This window comes from Papio anubis, chromosome 10 (genome assembly GCF_008728515.1).
Source record: "Papio anubis isolate 15944 chromosome 10, Panubis1.0, whole genome shotgun sequence".
Taxonomy (NCBI): domain Eukaryota; kingdom Metazoa; phylum Chordata; class Mammalia; order Primates; family Cercopithecidae; genus Papio; species Papio anubis.
The window spans coordinates 96879503-96906492 of record NC_044985.1 but is presented as its reverse complement, the minus strand read 5'-3'; the positions used below and the strand labels follow the sequence as shown (position 1 = coordinate 96906492).

Sequence of the window (26990 nt, the reverse complement as noted above, 5' to 3'; positions counted from 1 at the left end):
AGGGAATAGATACCTCATGCAGGATGTAAGGGATAAGGACTTGATTTCTTTTTCTTTCCTGTTTCAAGACTGGTAGAGAACTCTGAGTCTGTCAATTGATTAGCAAGTTGAATTCCCTGGAAACACATAGGCACAGTCTACTCTTGAGAAAAGTTGAAACGTGGTACTTTTTTTTTGTATACTTGTTCAGAAAACTACCAGGTTTAGACTCACCCTATACACATGGGAAACTGAAATACCCTTGAGAGCAGAGAAAGTTCATTGCATGACATATACACTTGTACATGAAAAATTATGCATCCAAGTGTGTCGTGTAGTTTTGTAGCTTCCAGTCTGTCCCAGGAACTGGATGGTTTGCAGACTGTTAGAGAGTATGCTGAAGGTTACCTAGGACCTGGGTTTGTTCTTTGACCTAGAGAGAATCCCTAGGCAGAAGGCTTGTACCTGTATCCCTTTCCTCCTTCTGCACAATGGCAGTTTCAGTACAGAGCTGATTGATCTCCTTTGCTTTTTGCCTGTTAAATCACATTTTAAAATATCAGGCTTCCAAGTTCTTTTCTGTGGCTGTGTGTGCGTGTGTGTGTACGTGTGTGTGTGCACACGTGGACATGCACCCATGCCATTCATCTCACTGAAAATGATCCTTGAATCAGTTACTTGGAAGTGACCCCAAAGGTCATTTAGAACAACTTCCTAAACAAAGCAAGAATATCCTTGACAGCATGCATGACAGGTGGTCTCTGGGATTTTGCTTGACCGCTTCAAGTGCTAGAGGAAAGGAAGTTTACTGTTCCATTGCTGATCAGCTCTAAGTCTTAGAAAGTTCTTCCTTATATTGAGCCCTCATCTGCCTGTCTGAAATGTCACTGCTTTTTTTTTTTTTTTTTTTTTAACTAAGACTCAAGCTAAGTATCTCATGAGTTTTAGATGCTTTGTTATGTATTAGCGCTTGTAGAGTAGGTTTTCATGTAGGTTTTTAGAGTGTTTTGCATTGGCCCTTGTATTTAGAATACTATCATCATTTCTTCTGAGGAATGATGCCCTCGGTGTAGTGCTTAACGTATATATTATGTCTTTTTCCACCTTTGCACAAACGGCTGCAAGGAAACCATGTAAGTGTGGTAAATAACAAAACAAAACGAAACCCTGAATTTATTTTCAATAACTTGTATCTTATTAATGTTACTTTTAAGCACTTTACTCTTAACTTTTAAGTCTTTTATTCGACAATTCAAATAACTTATGGTTAAAATAAAATTTTGTACAAAAACTATGCATATTTTGGAAACAGAAATCCATTGCTTGTGTTTGCATTTAAATACACAATTTTGACTTTGTGCATAGAATTTTGAGCAGTTACTATAAAACCTGATGCTTTGAGACTTAAAAATAGGACATAAAGTGAAGAAGGCTATAGGGAGATGTTACAAAACCCACATAAAGAAAGTATGATCATCTTTCAGGATTTTACTTTGTTTAGTTGTGGAAATTCACCACGGTTTCCCAGCTGACATTTCTTAAGAAAGATTCCTAGGTGAAAAAGATAATATGGAGTCTACTGAAAGTGGTTGTAGGCATCCACATTTGTTCCTCTAAGGACATTAGCAACATCTGAATTAGCTTATGACTTCTTATTTCTCCCTTGCCTGAGTGGCAGTTTTACTGTGCCTTTATTGGATTTACTGTTGTAATTAGATATGGAATTGTGCCGGGAAGCATATATTTTAGTATGTGCACCTTAGCAATCTAAATCGTTAGGATGGTGACTCACTCACATTTAACAGGGAAATTAGCTGGCTTCGTCTTTGTGTGAACATCTGGGGAGGAGTTGACCCTAGCTGCAGAAATATCACCAGTGTTCCAGGTCACCTGTGGCAAAATGTAGCCATGTGAAGGGTTGCAGTTTCTTTTGATTATCCAGGCTAGATTTTGTCATTCACCTCTTTGCTTTAGTTTGGAGAATTATCTAAGTAGGAGAATCACTGGCTGACGAATGATTGGATATAAATTTAAGAGCTATGTTAGCCCATTTAATTACGTCGCTGCAGATTTGGTAAGAGTGTTTCAGCAAGGTCACATAGTACTTTTGTGGTCTGCCATCATGGCAAGAGACATTATGAATTTCTTAGGAAAGAATAATCCTTAAAACCAATTTATTTTAAAAATAGTTATGTCATAGGGCCTTTTTCTCAAACTTGCTTGATCATAAGAATCATCTTAGATACTTGAGAAACATAAACAGTCCCAGACCTCAACTCAAGTATACTGAATCAAAGTGTTCAAGGGAGGAGGAGCCTGTGACTCTAATTCTGATAATCAGGCAAGTTTAGGAAATACTGTCAAATAGTATATATGCAGGGACTTAGGAAAGAAGATAGTGGTTGTGCAATGATAATATAAGGAGCTAATTCCAAGGAGCTATGATATTATAGCATTTTACCATCATTTTACCATCAATCACTAAAATATTCCCTACTTTTCAGAAGATGATAGAAGAATGTGACTGAACTGTATCTTTAGGGTTGGGTGGTAGGCAGAGAGAGTTGTAGCTCTTTTCAAGAAAAAACTAAAAATATAAACATATATGCATAATTTTATTGTGGTTTGCCCTCTCTCTCTCTCTCTCTGTCTGTCTCTCTGTCTGTCTTTTCTTTTCCTCTACCTGCCTTTGATAATTTTCCCTTTACTTGGCTTTCTAGGTCTTTTTGATTGGAATGTTTTATAAAATCATGTGAATACTTTTACACTGTATTTTATTACACTCTCTTTTATGTCTGTACTTCTCTCTCAGTTGTATTCCTTCAGCCTGTTTACACAAAATAGACACATGTTCCTGTTTCAGCCAGGGAGTTTGTGCATCTGTTGACACTTCAGAAATAATCAGTTTAGATTTCAACAGCTGATTAGTGTGCTGTTCTAACCAAACTGAGAAGGAACTCTTAAGAATGGAAACAGATATTATTCTATTTAGTTTTTTGTACAAATACATAATAATGGCCATTTTAAACCAATGCTATAGTTATAAAAGGCCTTTGCTAAAGTTCTGTGTTTCTTTATTATACCTCAAAGAGGCTATCAAATGTTTAGTGACCAGTATTCCAGAAGTTGTAATATTCCAGGAGTAATCACAAACATTTCATAATGGTCCTTGTATTTATAGCAACTCTATGAATGTTAGAAAGAGTATTGGTAGAATTCCAGGAATATCCTCATGATCTGCTAACAGTTTCAGAACTCCAGCTTCCACATTGAATTACTACTGAATGTAAGAAATATAGCTAATGGTATCAGTGTAGCACCCAAGTACTGATTTGCCTAAGATAGGAAGCCATATCTCCATGAGTTGGAGCCAGAAGGAAAGAAGAGCTGCACATTTTAAATGCGCTTGTACAAATACTTACCTGATTGACCTTATATTTCTCCAACAGTCTGAAGAAATAGATCAGAAATAGTATCAGAGAATATAATAGAATCAGTAGAAATATTATATAATAGAAATGGAATCAGAAAGCATAAAACTAGTTTCTAAAAAAGATCCTATAGGATAACTGTTATGCATCTGAATCAGTCAGCAAGTATCTATTTAGTACTTTCTGAAAAATATTGTACATAGGACAGAGAAGAAGAATGCATTTTTTTTCTTCAAAAGAATGAGATTTCACAGTTACATCATACATAAATTAAAAAATTAAATAGCAGTTTAATATTTTAGATGTGAGTTTGAGACATTCAGGCAAACATAGTAAAATTATTTTCATATAATTAAAGTATAGCAGCCCGGGCAACATGGCAAAACCCTGACTCCACAAAAAATACAAAAAATTAGCTGGGTGTTGTGGTATGCACCCGTAGTCCCAGCTGCTTGAGGGGCTGAGGTGAGAGGATTGCTTGAGCCTAGGAGGTCGAGGCTGCAGAGAGCCAAGATCCTGCCACTGCACTCCAGCCTGGGTGACTACATGAGACTGTCTTAAAAATAAATAAATATATAAAGTGCAGGATAAAGTGATTTCTTAGGAAGAATTGTAGGTCATCTGCCTTGCAGTTAGATTTATAGAATTAATCATTGTCTTTCAGTAGTTTTGTCACCTACTTCTGTTATAAAAATTTGTTTGCCATTCTTTTTTCTGATAACCTGAATGACTCCCCTTACCTAAAGAATGCAGTCTAATAAGCTCTTTAGTATTTTGTACTACAGCCTTTATTAAACAGCCCAATCTATCTTTTTGTCTTCGTCTCCTGAAATTCCTTTTCACATGTACTGTGCTTCAGCCACAGATACTTGCCATGTCTTGAACATAACATATTCTTTCAGATTGCCTTTTCTTTGCATGAACCCGTCAGCCACAGATACTTGCCATGTCTTCAGCATAACATATTCTTTCAAATTCCCTTTTCTTTGCATGAACCGTGGATGTCTGTACTTTTTCTCAACCAGGCAAACTCTCAATCCTTTTCAAAGGTGCAGTATAACTGCTTATTTGAATTTTTAGTTGATTCCCCATATTTCTACAGCACTGAGTATGTACATGTATCTATTATAGTATTCACATTATAGTGTTATTGTTTTATATCTTTGTCTCCCATATTAGACTTTGAGCTCCTCTGGGGCAGACTGTGTCTTATTCATCTGTGTACCTATAATTTTGCCCCTGTACCTGGCAGAGAATAGGTGTACCACTTCCCATTGTTTTATGAACAAATGACTAAAAGGAGATGAATTAACTTCCATGAAGTGGATGGGATTAGGAACTGCCCTTGAAGAAAGAGAGATGGAGTTGGCTCCTTTACCTGGGGAATGAAAAGAGGGAGAGACCCAGGCTCACATAACATGTAGTCTACCTTCAACAGCAAATTCTTTTCTCCAAACAAACAGATACTATCTCACTAAAGTCAAATAAGTGAGACTACTTTTTTCTTTGCCAGGTACTTACTGACTACTAACTAGTTTTCTTCTCCTTCAGGATTGCTAGTAAAGGCCAATTTTGATCTGATATCACATGCCCTTATGCACACAGGATGTGGTAGGGATCCATATACGATGGTGACCTCTGAACCTGAGTCTATAGAGAAAGCCTTGTATTCAGTACCCAAGTCCATTCAGGTTGGCTTCAGGCTTATTCTTATAACTCGGAGCTGACCAAGATGGATATGTCTATAGCTGTGCCTCATAGTAGGGTAGAGTATTAATACAAAAAATTCCTAGGGACTTCCTTATATGTGTCATCTGTAACAGAATAACAACAGAACAGTGGTACATCCTTTCTTTTTTTTCTCCTTCTCATGTTTCTTCTTTCCCACACTTTCATCTCTCTTGTTTGTGCTGGCTCGCAGCTTTAGATTTTTAATGAAACTTCTTCTGACTAAACTTAGGGAAATTTGTTTCATCTCAGTCATTTGCTCTTTGTCAAGCTGACCTATTTCATTAAAAAAAATGAGGTTGTGGTAGGATGAGTACTTAGAATGCAGGAAAGGGGCATGCCACCAGTGCCCTAGCAAAGGTTATACAGATAGGGCTGGCTTTAGAGAATTACCTATGAATTGTTTTTGGGCCCCTTTTACTATTCTTTTTTTCTTTCTTAGCACTCCCATTTGCAAACCCACTTCCTTTGTGGTACTTGCTTGCTGCCTCGCTGTCCTGCTCAGTCCTGCCTGACTTTCAGGGTTGCGTGATTCTGATACGTGTCTTCACAATCTTTCTTTATCCAAACCAAAACCTGTCTGTGGACACTAGGAACCCTTTCCCCAGCTTTCCATCCTGTCATAGAACAATTCAAGTAAACGAATTCAAGCTGAGGTTTTTGAGACTGACATAGTTTAATAGGTTACTGTTGTTTTATAGTAGCATAAATGCCTTAATAGAGATGTCTCTAGAAATTGGTTCCCAAGCCATAGTAGGAAATTTCTGATAATGGAGATTTCAGGTACCAGATTGTGCTGGAGGGTATGGAGAAGAAGTTTGGGAGAGTGAATGTTATTCTTTTGTTTTCTGTCAAATTAATACCATTAAAGTAACTGTCTTTGCCGCCCGAAGGTGGTACCTGACCTGAGTAGAGACTTTTTTCCACAAGCACAAAATATTAGCACTAATGACTGACTTTGTAGTTCCAAAAGTGTTAGAGAATATTAGAATCTGAAAGTGACTCTTTGGCCACTCACTGACCCTGTTCCAAATAATTTTTTGAGAAAAAAAGTTTTAGGTGGCATTTGTAAAGCTAAACAAGAACTTTGATTAATATTCTTTCAACTACCTTTTTAGTTTGTTAAGTTAGTGTTTTTTACTTCTGTTGTGTTTTAATATAAAGAACTTCTAGTTATAGTTTTACAAATATAGAACACATTTACAAATGTCTTCGAATACTGCATAATATATAGTCGATAGTCTTAGCACAGAGCCCTCCACCTAGCTAGCCTCTTCTGGATAAGCAGTTCTCAGTCATGTGTAGTGTTGAAAAAGTGTGCTCATTTAATTATTTCCACAGTTGTCAAAACTCTGCCATGGAAAAGAATTTCAACTATTTTGATAAAGCCCCTATAAAACCACAGCTTCTAAATATCCTTAAAAATGGAAATGCCACAGGTATAAAAAATATATTTTGCAAAAATATACCAAGTGTTTCTATTGTGGTGTCCAATTCACTTATTCTAGGATAGAAGGAAAGCCTGGTGTGTTAGAAGACAGAGTAAAAAGTCCTTAATGTAACAGAGATGTCTTTTAAGTCCATTTATAAGTCATCTTTCTTTTTAAAATAAGAATGCCTTTTTGTTCTGTATCCTGATTATATGTCGTGGTTATAAGAATCTATACATGTTGTAGAACTGAATGCTAAAAGGAAGAAAATGCTCATATTTTTTGTATGATAACTTTAAAAATAAAATGAAGGGATTAAAGAATGTATTTTTCATTTGAAACACTGCTAAAAATGATGGTTAAATTTCATTGAAAAAACAACAATAAAAAGGCTTAGTTAATGTGACAATTGTAGTGGGGTTAATAGTATTATACAAACTAACGCTATAAGGAAATACATTTTAAATCACAAATCAAAATTTGGAAAATACACTTTCCTCTGTTCATTGTCAAGAGTGGGAAACGGAAGTATTGTAATTAGCCTTCTGGTGCAAGTGGAGATAAATGCTGTTGTAGTGACCGCAGCGATGGATGTAGGGGCTCAGGATCAGAATTTGAAGAGGGTAGACCTAGAGTAACTGTTAGAGCCCCTGCCCTTAGCAGGGCAGAGGTCTTGACTATTGCACAGTTAACAGCTCCTTGCTGTGCCTAGCATTATTCCTGGAGTAGGTGTTCAATAACTACTGATTAAATTCTGGCGCTTAGGTTCAAATCTTGGCTCCACTTACCAGCTGTGTGATCTTGGATATGTTACTTACCCTCTCCATGCCTCGTTCCTCTCAGCCCTAAAGGGTGTGAAGAACATCTCTCTCATAAGACTGTTGGGATAATTAAATGAGATTAAGCTTTTAAATCTCTTAGCAAAGTATGGAGCACATAGTAAGTGTTCCAATAAATGTGAGATATGATTTTTCAGTAACTGTGGGTTGAATGGCAGTATCTCATAAGGCTTGTGTTGGGGAGGTAGTGTTGAATGACAATTGCTCCTTTCAATGTTGGTTTGTTTATTGGGGTCAGGAGTTTTTGTGAAATTAATTTCTTTCACTGTTCAGCACAGAACACTCAGATGTCTAACATTTTAATGTTTATTTCTTCTCTTCCTTATATACCTCAAATTCTGGGCTTTTTACCTATGGAATTTACCTTAAGTGCTATTGAGTACAAATTATGAGGTACAACAGTTAGGTGAATTTTTTATAATATCAGTTAATTTTTCCAAATTGTGATTATTGGACATGAAAATTGTGATTTTTATAAAATATATTTTAATGATATATGTTTTTAAATAAACATTTTTGATAGAATGAATGCAGGTTAATTAACGAGAAGGAGAACATGTACAAGTAAAAGGAAGTCAGGGCTAAAGCTGTCATAATTGTACATTCAGAGCCAATTACCATACAAAATGATAAGAGCAGATTTTTGTGTGTGTGTGAGATAGGGTCTCTCTCTGTCACCCAGGCTTGAGTGCAGTGGTGTGATCGTGGCTCGTGTCAACTTTGACCTCACAGGCTCAGGTGATCATCCCACCTCAGCCTTCCAAGTAGCTGGGACTACAGGCATAGGCTATCCTTAGCCTGTATAATTTTTAAAATTTTTTTTAGAGACAAGATCCCACTATGTTTCCCAGGCTGGTCTCGAGCTCCTGGACTCAAGCAATCCACCTGCCTCGGCCTCCCAAAATGCTGCGATTGCAGGTGTGAGCCACTGTGCCCCTAGCCTGCAGAAATTCTTAAAGAGCATTTACTGTGTATTAGACATTGTTCTAAGTGCTTTGCATATAATTCACTTAGCAACTCAAAGTATAACTGTTTAGATTATTTTCTGTGACCATGTAAACATGGAAATGGATGGGATTGTATAATAGAAATTATTTATGACATAATTAATTTTCCTTTAACATTGTATGTCCTCAACACTGTTTCATGTTTCTAAGCACATGCATATATTATAAGTATTAACAGCTACAGAGTAATTCATTCTGTGGTAATGAACTAACCGGTATCTCTTTTTTGTGTTCCTGTAACCAAGAAAGAGTTTAACATTTAAGATGGTAGTAATATGATTTTGTTTTTCTAAAAATAGTGTTATTAAGTAGAAGGTCAATAAATTATAATTTATTATCCCTTTATATTAAAACAGGTCCAGGCAGTGCTTTGCTATATCTAAGAGTTTTACCTTGTTTTTGCCTTGTTTTCCTTGTTTTACTCATATACAAAATAAGAAAGCTCTGATGTTACACAGTTGTTTTTTTTTTTCTGTCGTACACCCATACATTGTAACAATGTGATGGCTATTTATTTGCTAAAATGCTTTAAGGTAAAATAAAATCTAAGTATTTATTACACCATGTGAATATTTTTACTTTTTTGGTTTACTGACATTTGGTGTTTAGCATTTCCATTGTCTTTTAGTTTTGATGGGAAAAGCTTGGTCTAAAACCAATTATGACAGTTCCAAGATGGTAAATGGGACATACTTGTTGAGATTCACATGGTTTGAGTCATGCATTGCCTTTACCTATCCCTTTAATTTATTTTTAAGGCAGGAGTTCACATTATGAATTGGTTTCAGGGTGTGAACATCAGTCTCTGATTATAATTCAGGAGATATGTGGATCTGAAGTTGATGGGCAGGCTGCCTGGTTAGCCAGGCAAGCTCCCATTATCTGAAGAACCTTGGCTGATTAGTTGGCTATCATTTTGAGAGACCTCACTATGAAAACCGACATTTTCCCAGGGTGGCAGAGAGATAAAGGAAATATTCGCTATGTGGTTAAATTCTTCTATTGTTTTAAGCCTGTAGAATTTTATTTAATAGTATAGCGTATTCAGGAGGAGACTAGTGTTATTTACTCTCTAGTCACTGTTTTCCTTCCTCATACCTCAAATTAGGATTGTTTCATAATACATTATATTATTTTCTTAGACCAGTGCCTGACATTCATGAAAACTTCAGTAAACATATCGAATACTGAATAAATGGAATTAGGTTTAGATCTGTGTAGGAACATGCAGTATGCTTTATTATAATGTATGCGATTGTATGTATTTATTATCCAGCTTTTTCACAGCTGCCATCGTCCAGCATTACCTACTATAGCTGTGATTCTGCCTTCTTTGAGCCAGATAACTACTCTGTTGCAACTTTTAAGGGTTAACGTGCATTTGCCTTCATTCTAGAAATAGGTTTATGCTTTTGTTTCTTTGTTTTTTTTTGAGACGGAGTCTCGCTCTGTCACCAGGCTGGAGTGCAGTGGCGCGATCTGCGCTCACTACAGCTGCCTCCCGGGTTCAAGTAATTCTCCTGCCTCAGCGTCCTGAGTAGCTGGGACTACAGGTGCATGCCACGACGCCCAGCTAATTTTTGTATTTTTGGTAGAGATGGGTTTTCACCATGTTGGCCAGGAAGGTCTCGATCTCTTGACCTCATGATCTGCCCACCTTGGCCTCCCAAAGTGCTGGGATTACAGGCATGAGCCACTGTGCCTGGCCGTGCTTTTGTTTCTTAGGAAGTTTTTGCATTGATCAAAATCATATTAAATCAGTTGCTGTTCAGGTTCACATCTTCACACTCTTTGGAAGACTTTTGGAAAAATCTCTTACCCTGAGTTTCACATTCTCTTTCATACACTTTATTTTGGGAAGGCATTTGGTTCATTCGGTGTCATACATCACATGGCCAATTAAATAATCACTATTAATTCCATTTCTCAATTCCATCCAACAGTCAATAAATGGGAGAAATAGGAAAGGAAGAAAAAAACTTGGTTTTTAAAAATATTTTATTTAATTCAAAATACCATTTTAGATGTTTCTGTAACAATTTACATTTAGGATCTCTCAAAGTAAAACTGTCAGAATACTTGTCAGAGTTAAAAAAAAAAAAAAAAAAAAAAAACGCTTTGCACCTCTGCACCTATAACACACACACATACACACCTTTTTATTATGGAGGAAGATTTCATTTTAGATTACTCTGAGGAAGAAAATACTTTTTTTGAAGAAAACCTATTGTTATCATTAGCAAATATAAGCACTGAAAATATATTGAAAACTTTCAGTCAGCTATTATTTGAACTTAAAATTTGGAGTTGGGTGTCAATGTTAGAGATTTTAGGAAGACGTTTAAGGCAGAGAACCAGGCTCAAGAGATGTATTAGACATAACTGATTATTACAGCTATATTAGGAGGAGTTCCGGATTGCAGTTGCAGCGGGAGATAGGCATTCTGGCCATTGTTAGCACTTGTCATCCTTGTGATGAGTATAAAAATAGCTATTTACCTTTATTTCTGTCAAACTTGTGTACCTTGCCCCTCCTTGCTCAATAGATGCCAACTTTAAGAATATAATCCCAGGCACATTTAGAAACATGCTAAAACAAAGCAAACACCTCCCTCCACCCCTTCCCTACAACAATTAGAAAAAACATATGTGCCAAGTATCAATAGGTACATCTTAAGAAAAGAGAGATAAGGGGGAAAAAAAACTGAGCAACAACCAAACTTCTTACTTCCAAAGTAAATTAACTTTGAAACATGGTTCTTTGTTTTTTAGAGAAACAGATATTTGCATAGTTAGGGGATTTCTTGAGCTTGTACCTGAAAGTAGGTAGCATATTTGCCAGAGGTAATTTACATTTTCATACCATCTGCTGTGCACAAGGGATAAATCCTAGGAAGTTTGTATAATAGTAAAATGATAAGAAAAAGCTGTTCTTCATGGGCTCTAAAGTTAACTTTGAAGAGGTCCCGAAAAACTGAGTTAAGGAAGAAATAAGATTATTCTTTCCTCCAGGCTGATTTTGAGATGTTTAAACTCCTAAATGCTGTAAAGTTTAGGCTACTTTCTATATACCATTTCAGAATGAGTTCGAGTTATACCTTACAGATCTCCACTATGTCTCAGTGTTATCAACTTGTTTGATAGCTGTTGGAGCAAGGAACATCCACAAAAAGTAGGAATAAAAGAGACACCTTAATGATTATTTAACTTAGCTAATATTTACGGTTATCTCCAAGGTCTTGAAAGAGAAGATCCAGTTCAGATTCACATTTTTTTTTTTTTTGTATTTTTTTAGTAGAGACGGGGTTTCACCGTGTTAGCCAGGATGGTCTTGATCTCCTGACCTCGTGATCCGCCCGTCTCGGCCTCCCAAAGTGCTGGGATTACAGGCTTGAGCCACTGCGCCCGGCCCAGATTCACTTCTAAAAACAATCAGATACTTAGATTACATTGGCATGCTCATAATTATTTTTATGAGATGATAGGAAGTCTGTATATTTAATGATTTCTCCACAGTTTTGGTATTTTGGGGATGCAGGTTTTTTTTTTTTTGTTTTTTTTTTTTTGTTTTTTGTTTTAGCAACTGTAGGATCAAGGGAAAGGTTTTGTTAAACAAATCAAATACATATTTCAAACATATATTTACCTGTATTAATTCATTTAATCTCAATAAAACCCTATGAGGTAGATACTAGTATTGCCTGATGAAAAACTGACGTACAATTAAAAGCCATTAAGAGGTAAAGCTGTGATTCAAACCTAGGTTGCCTAGTTCCAGAATCCTTCCCCTTAGCTAATATGATAATATTTCCCAAACTGTAAATTTCAATTTATTATGGTTTGGGGAATCAATATACTGTATAGAAATCAATGCTTTAGTAAAAATGATAAGGAATAGAAAATAATAGAATATGAAATATTGAGCTGGGCCCAGTGGCTTGCACCTGTAATTTTAGCTATGCAGAAGGCTGAGGCAAGAGGATCACTTGAGCCCTGGAGTTCATGGCTACCGTGAGCTGTGATCGTGCCACTGCACGATCTGTCACTGGGGGACAGGGTGAAACCCTGTCTTAAAAAAAAAAAAAAAGAAGAAGAAGAAAAGAACTATGATTATGTATTGTATTGTTTCATGAAGTCATTTTTCATAAACATTAATATGTATTTAGACATACATAGACATACGTATATATTGAATTACAATAAAAATATATTTTCTATTGTCTGTCTGGGCCAAAAATAGTTTGCAAGCCACTGAACTACACAATCTCAATACCTTGAAAATAATAGATGTTAGTAAATCTGTACTAAGTTGAATTAATGTATTGTTAAATAAAAAATAACCCATAAACAATGTTAGGATAAAATGCTTCATTAACCAATGAAACTGTAATTGTCAAACATAATCTATTAATTTATACCTAGTCCTTAACCCAAAGTTCTCCTCTGCAAATCTTTCTGGTTGAATTTTTTATTGCTTTAAGGCTTGGCCTCTTGTCCTTTAACAATATCAAGTAATAATAGTCCAAAAAGAAGTGGCAATTTCTTAAAAAAAAAAAAAAAATTGAATTCCCTGAAAGCAATAATTTGTTATTAACAAAATAAATTTATTTCAGCAATGCAAGGATGGATCAATAATAGGAAATCTAATATTTATCATATTAAAGAGAACAATCATATGATTTTCTCTGTAGACACTGAAAAAACATGTGACAAAACTTAGCAATCATTCTCTATACCTAGTAAATAGAAATAAAGGGAAACTTCTTCAGAGTGATAAAATGTATGTATGTGAGTCCAAAAGTCATCATGAGTCATAGGAAAACACTCAGTAATTTCAGAAACTAGGCAGATTTTGTTTGCTTTCTTTACTCTTTTTTAATATTGTGCTGGACGAAACTGCCAATGTATTTAGATAATAAAAAATAGGATTATAAAAATTTGATAGGCAGAGATAAAATGATCACTTTTTACAGATGATACGTTTTGTATCCATAAACTGCAGAGAATCAACTGAAAGACAAATAATTTAAAAACAAAATAATTTAGTAATAAGGAAGTTTAAATTAACATGCAAATATTTAAATGTGTAATATTTGTATTAAGGAATATGCAGAAGCATACTTAAAATGGGAAAGACACTGTATTCTTTGACAGGTAGATGCAATATCGTTTATATCTTATATTAAACTTCAGGATAAACTCTTTGGAACAAAGATATATACATGAAAGATAACCATACAAGTAATAGAAGAAAATATAAATGTCTATTATGACCTTACAATGGGAAGCTCTTTTTAATAAAATTCAATATCTGAAAGTCGATTTCAAAGGATTAATTAATTTTAAATAATGAAAATTTCTACATGGCAAAAAATAACATAAATAAGGCCAAAAGATAAATGACGAGCTGGAGGTAAAATTTCCAACTCATATGATGACTTAAAGAGCTAATCTGTCTAATACATAACAGCTCCTAGTAATTGGCAAAGTACAGTCACCATCTAATAGAAATTTGGTTAAATTATTCTAACACAGTTCACAAAAAAATAACATTGGCTTCTACACTATAGTTTTTCTCAACTGCACCCAAAATAGGAAGTATATAAAACTATACTGACATAGCATTTCTAATTCATTATATTAGCAAAAAACTGAAAGTTTTATGTCACACTGTGTTGGCAAGGCTGCAAGGAAACAGGGACTTTTATGCATTGTTGATGGGAGTATAAATTTATATAAATGTGAATTGGAACAAATGCTTATAAGCTTTGACTCAGTACTCCTGTTTCTACAAATTTATCTTATAATAATTTGTCAAATGTTGAGTGCATAGATTTGTTCATTGCAGCATTGTTTTTAACATCAAAAGACGGGAAACATTGTACAAACAATGCCCATCAGTAGCAGATTGATTAAATAAATTAACTATATCCAATAATTGAATATTATGCAGGTATATAAAAAATAAGAATCTTATGAATATGGAAAGATTTCCAAAATATATTGCTAAGTTTAAAAAAAAGGAAGGGGCAGAAGAAAATAAGTTGGGCAAAAAAACCCCCAGAAATGTTTACTAATAATTATTTTCAAAAACTCACAGGATATACAAGAAGGTAATGAAATAATTACTTATTTGGAGGTGTATATAGAGGGATGACAGCTGAGCAGATGAAGGGCTGGGATGGAACAAGACTCTTCACTAGATATACTTTTATACTTTTTGATTTTTGAACCATTCAAATATCTATCTATTTTACAACAACAAAACAAAAGGAAAAAAAAACACTAATAGTAACAACTAAACCACACTAAATATTAGTTTTTTTGAGAAAATATTTCTATAGGGTGAGACTGAAAGTGTCAGCCCTTCAACTCTTTGCCAGTGGAACCGTAAGAAACTGGTATAATCCATTAATTTGCTTCTCCAACACCCAATGTAGATGTAGATTCCTTATACTTAGACCATTTTTTGATGGTTTTATTTATTGTGTACATTTAATAATTTTAATTGCGTTTTATGTCTTTGTTTCCTATGCATTAACTCCATCAAACAATTAATATCTAACAGTTTAATTAAGTCAGTAGTTTTAAAACACCAGTTGTACGAAAATCAAGACTGGTGTTGATTTTAAAATTTATCATTTTTGTACAACATGCAACTTTAGAAATGATAGTATTATTTAAAATTTCTGTATATATTTTACCTTGCGTATGTTTTTCTTCTTGAAATATAGCATTGCCACATTGCTATACTATAACATCATGATAATGGTAGTGTTAGGAATTTATTGTCATCATGGTACAGTTAATATAAATATATAGCACATAAATGTAAATGAGAACGCTAAATATCTGTTTAGAAATGGGATTCAAGAGCTGCGTCTTAAGTTTTGGTAGGACTCATTTAATAGCTGTGTGAATTACTTAACCTTTCAGAAAGTTAATTTCTTAATCTGTTAAAAAGCAAGGTGATACTAATACATGTGTTAGGGTTGTGGTCAAGGTTGCAGTGAATGTCTTTATAATACCTAGTATAGTATCTTCAATGCAAGCATTTATTATTCCTGTGGTTGTGTTAATTATGATGTGTAGCCCTCAAATTTCAAGATGAATATTAACAAGACAATATGCACAGTTTGCCACTACCTATAAGATATGATTTATTTGAGTAAAATAAAGGGGAGGTGGATTATAAAATTTTCACTGCTATAATTTTGTGTCTGCTTGCATTTTTTACTTGCTGAGAATTTGGTAGAATCAACTGTTAAAATAGCACTTCTAAAATAAGTCTCCCCAAAGTGATTATTTAATGTAGAGAATTAATTACTAATTTGAAATATTTTAAATAGTAGTTATTTAAAAAATAATATATTAATTGGATAGAATAAAATGGAACTGTTAAAAACTCTGTGCTTTAAGAATGATTATGGCATAGACTTTTTAAAAATACATACATTAAAAAGGTTATACAAGTTTATATAGTAGGATCTCAAATATGTAAATAAAAGCCTGCCATATAGAAATAGATGTATATTTCATAGAGGAGAGTTGAGAAGAATATACACCAAATATGAATAGTGGTCATTTTTGAGTGTTGGGATTCTTTGTGATTTTTGTTTGATTTATACTTTTCTAGATTTTACATTTTTTTTTTTTACAATGAGCATGTATTACTTTTATATCAGCAAAAAAAGCAATACATTTTTATGTATTCTTCGAGATTGAATTGTAGGATGAATAGAATCTAAATATATGTACCTTCTTTTAAAGAAAAGCGCTTTAAAGCTGTATCAACTTTGTTAGTGGAATTTTATTCCAGAAGAGTAGAAGTTGGCACCTGGAAGCACTCTTGGACCGCTTTCCTATTGAGGAGGGGTTTATTTTGGTAAAGTAACACTACCACTGTAGCCCGATGGCTACTGCAGTGGGATCAGATCTCAGGTCACATCAGTTCAGTAGCTCAGCTTGTAGCTCTGCTCTCTCAAATTGTGGGGCACAGTGAGAAGGGTTTTTTGGAAGCTGGTCCCTATGTCTTTTCATGCACACAAATCTGCTTATTATGACCACAGGTCATTGGGGATGCCAGAAGTGGTACATAAAGCTAATGTAAGCATAACATTTTACATTATGTAAAATATTACATCATGTAGAAGAAATTTTTTTAAATTTGTAAAATTTTGTCAGAAAACTTTTTTTTTCCCTCAATAAAAATCACCTACTTTCCAATGGATAATTCTACATCTTATAGTTCTTATTTCATTTTTTCACAGGTTATCCTAGTTGACATCAAAGCAAGCACCCATTTTGAATATTTCAGGAAATCTCATTAAACACTGAAAAGGATAATGCCTTGTGGGTTTCTCTATAGTAATTTCAATCATTTTTTCCCCAGTTTATATTGACTCCATTCTTCTGACAAACTCAATATGGTGTCACTGCTGTTTTTGCTTCTTTTTGCCCAGTTTAGCATCATACTCCCTGATTGTTTACATTTCACTTAATCATAACTTTTGAGATCTATCACACCTCCCTTTGTTCTAGAGATGTGAAAACTGACCTGCACAGTTAGAACACAGGTAAACTTCAGGTTTTTTGACTTCTAATTCAGCATGTATTTTGTTCTATCCTGTTCCAGTATTCTTGGTAATTCTCTAAAATGTTGTCAAGAAGGGCCTAAGATCTTTGTGATCTCGCCAAAGAGTTTATAAGTGTGTATGTGTGTTGTTTGTTTTTCCTCCTGTAAGAATTCCTGAGATAAATTATCTGAATTTTCACTGAAAACTCTAATACATGAAGGTAGTTACACAGTTCCGGGAATGACTGAACTTGACCATGATTTACATACCTTCCCTGTTAAGTGCCAGTCAGGTTCTCACCACAGATGAGCAAATCTGCTTTTTCCACAGTGAGAAAAACATTTAGAGACAATTCTACAATTAGAATTTTGTGATACTAATGGAAAGTACGTGTATGTACACGTACTTAAAATGAGCTATACAATTTGTTGGGAGTTCAGTGATGCCTCCCCTTTAAAAACTACAACTGTGAAGCTATAAGACCTCACAGTGATGATCTCTTTGTTGACATAAATGTGATAAGTCTTGTCTAAGAAATGTATAATTCTTTGTTTTTCTTGCTAAGCCTTAAAGTTCTCATGGGCAAGGGATAAGAAACGGTCTTCTGAGGACCATTGTTTGATTGTCTTTTATTAACAGCCTGAGTGGTTTGTGATGGTCTTCTTTCACTGTGTGTCTGAGGGAACCGTAAGTGTTGTTTCTGACTCTGAGCAGGCTAATTTGCTCATCAGAGACAATGGACCTGTTGACAAACAGGTACATTCTCCTTACTCCGTCATTCTATATGTGATATAATTGATTTCCAGGTTTATGATTTTCTCCATTATAATTAATCAGCAGCATGATGTATCTGCTGTTTATCATATAATGACTTTCTTAATGGGTGGCATAAGGAATATTTTAAATTAAAATTAAAATTTTTTTTTGTCTTTTGCTGTAAATCGGAGAGATGGTTTTTAGTACCTTTGCCCAAGATTACATATTAACCACATCTTAAATATATGTATTACTTAATGTGTTCATCATAGTACAAAGTATGAAGAATAGAGCTATGAGTGAGACTTGAGATATTTCACTTTTAGATTTTTCAAGTGGCAAGACACTTGTAGATATTTATTCTCAGAAATGGAAAACCTACTAAAAAAACACTTTTTTTTCTTTTTTTCTTCTTTTTTTTTTTTAGTCAGGGTTTCCCTCACTGTGTTGCCCAGGTTGGAGTACAGTGGCACAATGATCATGGCTTGTGTGGCAGCCTCGAACTCCTGGGCTCAAGAGATCCTCTCACCTTAGCCTCTGGACTAGCTGGGGCTAGGGACATGCACCACCACCATGCCTGGCTAATACCTCTCTAGAGCTGAGGTCTCGCTGTGTCTCATAGGCTGGTCTCAAAACTTGGGCTCAAGCGATTCTCCAGCCTTGGCCTCCCCAAGTGTTGGGATTATAGACGTGAACCACCGTGCCTAACCATTTTTTTTTTTTCCCGTAAGAATAGTTAGACCAATTCTTCCTTTGAAAAACAGATGTAAGGATCTCTTAAACAGAAAAATAGTTTGGTGCCCTCTTTCCATAATTTTTTTTTCAACCACAGAAGAAATTTTTTTTAAAAAAGATTGATTTTAAAGATATTTAAATACTAATTATTTGGATTATAATTATCAGTCATTATGGTAATGCCTTTTTAAAAAGAGAAATAGCTAATCATGAAGTTTAACAATTTAAAGAAAGACAGTTTAGGTAAATTTATATCTTAAAGTGAAAAATTGAATCGCTTAATTTTGTTACTATATTTTAGGTCATAAAAATATACTGATTGAAGAAAATGTTTTCAAACAAATTGTACATTTATCTTTTGCCCAAGAAATCTATTTTTATCTGAGCTAGGTAAAACTTAAGTCAGTGTAAAACAAGTTGTTTGGAAACGCTTAAATCTTTTTGAAAACATTACAACGAAATAACAAAAGTTTTCCAAAAGGGTCTGGTTAAGCATTGAGCTAGAGCACAGCATTTTCACAAGAGGAGTTTTCAGCAAGATGCTAACCTATCAATAGTTATGGCTGAAGAAGTTCTTTGGTTTTTGTTTGTTTGCAGAATTCTGATTTGTAGCATTTGATAATCACAAATTAAAAAAGGATCTTTGCACTTGTGTTTTGATTTTGGTCACAATTTTATAAATTGGTGTGTTTTGCTGTTTTTGTTAGGAAAAAAATGTAATATACTGACATACCACCCCCCGTTCCCCCCCCACTATACTTCTTTAAATGTGCCAGATAAAAATCATTTAATCAAGCTTTTTGGGAATATTTGAGTGTGTCAGAGGTGATGTATTGTGTATAGACAAAGGTTAAGAGAAAACCAGTCCAGGAATTAGAACGTCATTTCTGCACTGTGTGTGCATGTGTGTGTTTGGTGTGTTTTTCCTTTGCTCTAATGGTATTCCTCCCTTCCCCCAAAACCTCTGGTGTATTTTCACTAATAGTGATGTCAGGTTAGGTACTTTGGAACAGTTGGAAAGGAAAACAGCAAGGCAGAAGAGGATTGGATCTTCAGGGAATGATTGTGAGGGAAGGCAGTCTAGGGAATTGGTTTCTGTGGGTAGCTCATGAGGGAGAGCTTTGCAGTAGAAGAGGAGTCAAACCTTTTGGGAGGGTCAGGGGAATAAATGGGACATTTCAGGGAGTCCTTGGAATTGAAAGAAGCAGTCAAAGCATTAAGGGAAGTCTTTTCGACACTACTTAAAGGAAGCCAGTGAGGGAAAGCAATGAGCTCCTTTGAGAAAATTCTGGGATAGGAGCATGGGGGCTTGGGAGGGGAGGGAATCTCTAAAGTACCTTTGTTGTTGGCTCCACATAGGTCTCTGGTGTGTGAAGTGATCTAGATAGGTGTAGTTATAAACGGGTTGTCCCTGTAAATCTGTTTGTATATGTGAATGTCTTTCTGATTTCCTCTTTTTATATTCTTATCTGAGTATGGGAATGGCTGAAGGCTTTATTGCTATCTGTGTGTTGCATGCTGTGTGGATCTTTTAAGGCGTGACCTTATCAAAGTTGGCATCTAAATGCAAAAGAAAATGCAGGGCAAGCTTGTTCTAGTTGGGTTCCTGTCACCAGACCATAGCAATTTGGAACAATGGATACATTACCTGAATTCACTGGGAGCAAGCAGAGTCCCTGCTTCTATGCATGCCCTTATCCGTGTTTAAAATAGTGCTTTGTACTCTGCGTACTATCTAGAAGAGAACATCTCCTTCTCATTCTCTTCCTTTCCCTATTCTTTATTAATATTTTGGGGGGAATGCTTTCATTTCAATAATTAGAAAATGTGGAAAAACAAGATTGCAAGGTTGAGGTGAAAGCAGTACAAGATTGGAAGAATGAAACTCTTTTCTTCACTCAGTAAAATGATACTTTTGGCTCAAGGCCTGGGGAACATAGGCGAGTTAGGATGGTGCAGACAGGACTAGCAACATGTCTGTTAAGGAATGGGCTGAGAACCCCTTGCCTCTGCCCTGTGGTTTACTACTGAATTTGAGTTGTAACTCTTCATTTTTTTTTGTCCGTTAGAAGCAGTGGTAGAGAGATTACACACTAAGCTTTAAAACCACAGCAAAACAAAACTTTTAAAACACTTGTGTGGTAGCCTCAGAAGACAGGTTAACACATTCTGTTTCAACTGTACTATCAATGTTTTTTGCAAGTTTGTAATACCTCTAGACATGGAGGTCTTTTTCCCCCTTACATTTTATCTATATTGCAAATTGAATCTGAGGTGTGGCATGTGAGCGTTAAAATAATGAAAACAAAACACAGTTTTATCCAGGAAATATGTAATTTTGAACACTAAAAATCTTTTTAATGTATCATGTATGTAATATAAGTGTCATCACTTTTATTCAATACATTTCAAAATATACTACTCGTTTTAGCAAATTCAAAGTCCTTTTAACATTTTCTTATAAATCTGATATCACTAAATTTGTAACTAAGGAATTTTATGGTGAGATTATTTGAGCTTTGTTTATTTCTGTAACAGTTGTTCTAAGCTATAAAAACGAACATCTTTAACACATCTGTATAGATTTTAAAATAGCTTATTTGTAATATAAACTATCTTCAAATATTTTGCTATATTGCTATTTCCCCTAATTATTCAAAGTTTACAAAACAAACATTTATTGAAGATCAGAGATGTCATAGTTTTTTTCTAAGAAGACATTTCCTTTCAGAGAGTGAACATAGAGATAAGGAAGGTTAAGGAGATTTCCTATCCTTTCCTTAAAGAAAAAAGGCCTATTTATCACTTGCCATCTTATACTCATTCATTCATTCTCTCATTCACTATACATTCAGTAAGTGCCCACTAAAGTTTTCTTAAGCCTTTCTTTTCATTCAGTCTGCTGATTTGATAAATCAGAAGGTTATCTTTGATAAGTATTCATATAATACTTTTTATTATCCTTTTGTGATTATTAAGCTGTGTGTCCAAGCTTTGAAGACAGTCTGCAATCCTTCAAATTTAAGCATTACCATTAGTTGTGATATATGTGTATACATGTCTTTTGGTCTCTCTATCATCATTTATCACAGTCTATCATTGTTTACCCGAAGGAATAACTAGCTACTGACTGAATGACCTTGTGTGAATAAATTAATATCTCTGAGCCTCAGTTGACTTACCTGTACAAAGTGAGAATAATTATATTTTTTAAGATTGTTAGATTAGTTGTATATTTAAGCCCCCTCTATAGTATTTAGAAAATGTGAGGAGCGTGGTTACTTATTATTGTTTATATTGCCATTATCCTGACCACTATATGGACTTGACCCTCCAATTATTTCCTTGGGTCCATGCCATCTTACCTCTCTTATTTTTCCATTACTGCTTATCTCACAATATTCAAGAGTAAAAAGGAACTTTTTTACAACCAAAGGCTACCCATTTGTCACATATGCTTTCATCTTGATGCCTTCATGCATGCTGTTTTGCTTGCTGTTGTACAGCAGCAGAATATTACTGAGGAAGCACTTCTTTTTTTAAAAAATTTATAGTACAGCTGGAAATATGACAAGAAGAATAGAACAATTGATTATTAGTTAAATCAACATATTATTCTGTAAATTCAGTAAAATTGAGACCCCCCCCTTCCTTTAAATGTTATATTTAGTCTTATTAAAATTTATTTTGCTATATGCTGTGGATTTTTATTCATTATTTTTGTTTAATTTCTAATGAAGAGTTATTGAGATTTTATGAGATTGACATCTTATTTCCTTTAAAAATTTCCTATTGCTTGTACATTGGGAGCAAACCAAGAAGAGGTGAGGTGCAAAAATAACCTCCCAGCTTGTCTTGGTGAATTGTGAATTGCTCTGGTTTATTCTTGTTTGTATTACATTTAATGAACAAGTCCTGTACAGTACTATGCATTTTAATTCAGTTTTGAAAATTATCAATTTGCAAATTTTGTCTTTTTCCACTTTCTTTTTCTGCTTCAAGAGCTTATTACCTTTGCTCCAGCTGAATAAAAGTTGGGCAAACAGACACCCTGACAACTGCCAACAGCACCACGCCTTGACTTTCCTGGGTACAGAAAGTAGTCAATATTTCTGGGACTACACATCTGTCCCGTCTGAAAGATGCCACTCACAAATTCTAATTTAAATACAGTATGACTGAAAAAATGAAAATCCCCACTTCTTTAAAAATGTGTATTGTATGTGCTTCTTTCCTGGTTTTACCAAAAAAAGTAAAAAAGATCCATGTAGCAGATTCAGGTCTATGCCTGCAAATTGCTTCCTGTTTGCTTACATGGTGACAATGTTCTAAGTGCCAGTTTTGAATACTAGTAACCTGTCATGGATCAGTTATCTGAAATGGCAGGTTTATTTGTTATGGGAGGAATGACATTATCTCCTGTCCTTTAGACAGAGCTAAAGTGAGAATAAAGTGGTAAGAAAGAATATTTCTTTGCACTCTAGGTGTGAACGTACTATCATTTGTGCTACTGATTTGATTGCCACAGCTACTATCATTAGCATCTTGGACCAAACATGGAACAAGCTGTACTATATTTCATGTATGATGGAATACAGAGACTGATTAAAAATACTCTTAAAGGTGCTGGATTATTCATTTGATAGCTGATCGTTATAAGACGTTAGGGTCATGCTTTCCTTTGTGGACATAAACATTTTTAATAATTGCTTTTAAACATTAAATATAAATTTAATTTTGAGCCTAGGTGAGAATTTTCTTCATTTGAACTAATTTTTTTTTTTGTAATCTCAGAATTATCTTAATAGTAGGTAGTGTCAGTTGCCAGAAAAACCTCAATGTGAAGGAAATTTATATATTATAATTCTTTCCTAGTGTTGTCTTTAGGTAGACTACAGTGAACCTATCTATTCTATTTTAATTCTGATTCCTTTTCTAGATAACCATAGGTAAAGGTAGTTTTAATTTGACTTCTGAAAGAAGAAAAAAATTTTCCCGGTTGGAGAAATAATGAGTAATGCTGGTTTAGAGACTGCCTCTTATCTTCTTCTCAAATCTTAGTCACTACCTAGTCTAGTGTTTTCAATAACTAATGAAAACATTTTTATGGTTTCTGAGATTTTTTTTAAAGCAGGCTTGAAAGGTATGAAGTAATTTACTGATAAACCAAATTTAACATTATAGACATAAGAATGTTGTTTGTCCATCTCACTTTGTTTCATGATAATATTTTTTCTCCTAGGTGTAGGGAAAATAGGGGATTTTGTTTAATCAATAAAGGGATGTCTCTCTCTCTCTCTCTTCCTCTCTTCCTCTCTTTCGCTCTTTCTCTCTCTCTCTCTCTCTCTCTCTCTCTCTCTCTCTCTCTCTCTACCATGACAGCCCAAATAGGGTTCAACTGTGCAGGTAGGATCTGTATTATTAATTTTCATTATGCCAAAACTGAAAAAACGTTGTGTTGAAATCTTAAAGCACTAGAAAAGTAAATACCTAGAAAGTATTATCTGTTCTGTAAGAAAAACAGCAAACTAAACATTTTAATGTATTATTGACTTTGTTGGATTTGTAATATTGGGACTTTTCTTTATACAAGTACCTGGCCTTTAAAAAGAAATACTACCTAGAGTAGCAACAAGTACTGTTAAAGTTGACAAGTGTTCCTAAGTATATTGTAGTTAGATTAGTGTGAGGAACTTCCTTAAAAAATTTAAGTGTAAACCTGTAAGGTTACTTTAATTGGTTGTTTTTCATAGTTTATTTAGTGACTATTGCACAGTAATGCTTTGTATTAAATCAACATTAAGTTAGAATTCAGTGGCTGTATTAAATAGCCTTTTAAGACAGTATGTTAAATACGTGGCTTTCACCAAGGGGCCCCTATGGTATTTTGGCAATTTTACTATTTTTAAAAATTCATACCTACTTTGAATTGAGATTCATGTAAGTGAAACACCATTAATAAGGATTTTTGGTTTTAAATTTTAGTTTGTTTTATTATAAAACAGTCCATATCCATCATTCTTAAAATCAAGTATTCTTTATAACAGTCCTACTTCATATGCAGTCTGTAGGCTGGAAAGTATTTGTTACCAGTCTGCCTTGAAATTAAATATAGAAGTTGAGTAAATGCTTAAAACTGTCACAGAAGTTTGATAGAGTAATACAAATTGGGGGCTTATATTTTGTTTTTGCCAAATTTGACTTTATTATGCGAATGTGATGAATTAGAAATTTAAAAAATCAATTGGTCCTTCCCACAGAAGGATATTTCATTTAAGAAATATCACTTTAGATGACATTAGAAGAGCTATCCATGTGCTTAGTGTCAGTTAGCTTAAATGCTATACATTAAAATATAAACATATCTAAAACCCACTTATATTAGTAACTTATGTAGGTAACCATATAATTTTTATAAAGTAACCTTAAATGAAAATGAAAGCCAATTCTTTAATGAGTCTAAAGCAGTAGAGCCTTTACTCATACACCTAGTAATAACTATCATTTATTAAGTGCTTACAATGTGCAATAGGGTGTCTTTTATCTTATTTAATCCTCTAAAAGCACAACGGGATAGGTTCCATATTACCCTCATTTTAGAGATACCGAGCTAAGGGTCAGAGAGGTTAAAAATGTGCTGATGGTCACTGAGCTAACTAAAAAAGCTAACATTAAAACATGCTTTTTTTCGTAATATGATTACACATCTTGTGCTTCACGTTTTTTTCTTTTCGATGAGGAGGTAATAACATGTACTGGGTAAAGAATGTTGTTTTGTGCTTGTAGGTAAAGCTGTGTACCACGCTGTATATCAGGAATTAGTTAGAGCTAGAAGAGGAAAGCTCAAGCATGCAAATCTTCAGTGCTGAGTTGGTATAGGGAGTAAGATGAGGCTTCATCACGTACGTTGCTCTTGATCTCAGAGTCTATTACCACAAATTGTTGATGAGCACAAAAATTTAAGGATAACATGTTCAAGTTACACTTGATACAGCTTATAAGATAGAATCCCTTTTCAAAAAAAGCAGATGAGATGTGATTGTTAAACGGCATCTCTCTACTCTTCATGTGTACATAGATATTCAACTTTCAGGAAGCATGTCTATGATATTTGCATCTTACAGTAATATTTACAATATTTGTTTCCTTCTTCAGTCTCTTCAGTTATCTTTATAAAAGAAAGGAGGGTGGGAGCAGGAGGCTGACTTTTGTCATGTAGCTTCCCTCTTCAGATCTTCATCAGTATATGAGTAAACTCAGTTTACTAGATGCTTCACTTCTGTAAAATTCTGTAAATCAACTAGCTAATATTTAACTGAATTTATATCTTGTTTTCTTCATTTGGTCCATTTGATTGCTGATCATTGATATTCATCTGCCTAATTACCTTTGGATGTGTTTAAGGATTGAGGATAAAAACTATCAAGGGCAAGATTAAAAGAGGTGACTGACACCCTGATTCTCTTCTGCCCTTGAAGGCACTGGATAATGGAGAAACAAGTGCTTGCATGTGTTGGATTTTGTTAGTTGGATCCAGCTCCAGCAGTGACAACTGAGGTCACGTCAGCACCTTGGAAGGCCGGGAAGCTGGAACTGGAGCAGCTGAGCCAATCCCCAGACAAACAGGTTTTAACCGGGACAGAGTGAGAGAATGCTTTGCTTTGGAAACTCTCTGCCCATCACCTAAGGCAGTGATTCTATTCCTATATATTTTTTCTGCTGTCTGTTCATTTTTATGTAGAGAAGATTAGTTATGAGGACTTCTTTCTGTTTATGTATGGCAAAAGGTAATTGCAAAGTAATTATGTTAACTTTGAGATTTTTTTTGTTTTCTTCAGATTCAGGAGCAAAGAAATGTTACTTTTGAAATTAAGGTAGTGTGATAGAAGGATCATTTATGGCAGTAGTGAGGGTGATCATTTGTTGACTATCATCATTTTGTGTAAGGTTGAATGCCAATTAAATGTCATGAGTACCTCAATATGTTTAAATATCTTCATATTATATAATATATATTCAAACCTCTTTTGATTCCAGGAGGAGATTTTCTTATAAGTCCTAAAATTGGAAACTTGGATTCTAGTCTTATTTTGCAAGTCACTCTACTCTGTAGTTTATTTCTTCTCAATATGTAGAACGGTGGTTCTCAACTTTGGCTACACATTAGAACCATCTGGATATGTTTAAAAAATACTGATATCTTTACCCCATCCATACCAATTTAATAAAAATAGGGGTAGGGCTCAGGCATTTATAATGATTTATTAATTTCCCCAGATAATTCTGATGCACAGTGAAGGTCTAGAGTCATGGATATAGAATGATATCACTGACCTAACTTCTCTGATTTTTTTGAGGTTGATTAATTCATATTAACTGTTAATCACCTTTATAAAAAGTTTCCTCTAATTTATAGGGTCTTTTTCAAAAATGTAGAATTAGAAGGTCCTTTGATATACTTCTGTTCCTTGCCAGATTACATTCAACCATTAATTTAAGGTAAGGATGT

At 34.4% G+C, this 26990-nt stretch overlaps 1 protein-coding gene across 14 annotated transcripts in view; it reads left to right on the top strand.

Annotated features, from left to right (window-relative positions):
- Nucleotides 1-26990, top strand: part of IKZF2 (IKAROS family zinc finger 2) — a 156021-nt gene that overhangs the window by 28216 nt on the left and 100815 nt on the right. The window contains exon 2 of one of the 14 annotated variants that reach the window (XM_009182990.4): nt 25960-26107. The exons of the other annotated variants lie outside the window; for them this stretch is intronic. The gene's annotated coding sequence lies outside the window, so the exon portion shown is untranslated. The remainder of the gene's footprint in view (nt 1-25959; nt 26108-26990) is intronic. 14 annotated transcript variants of the gene reach the window in all.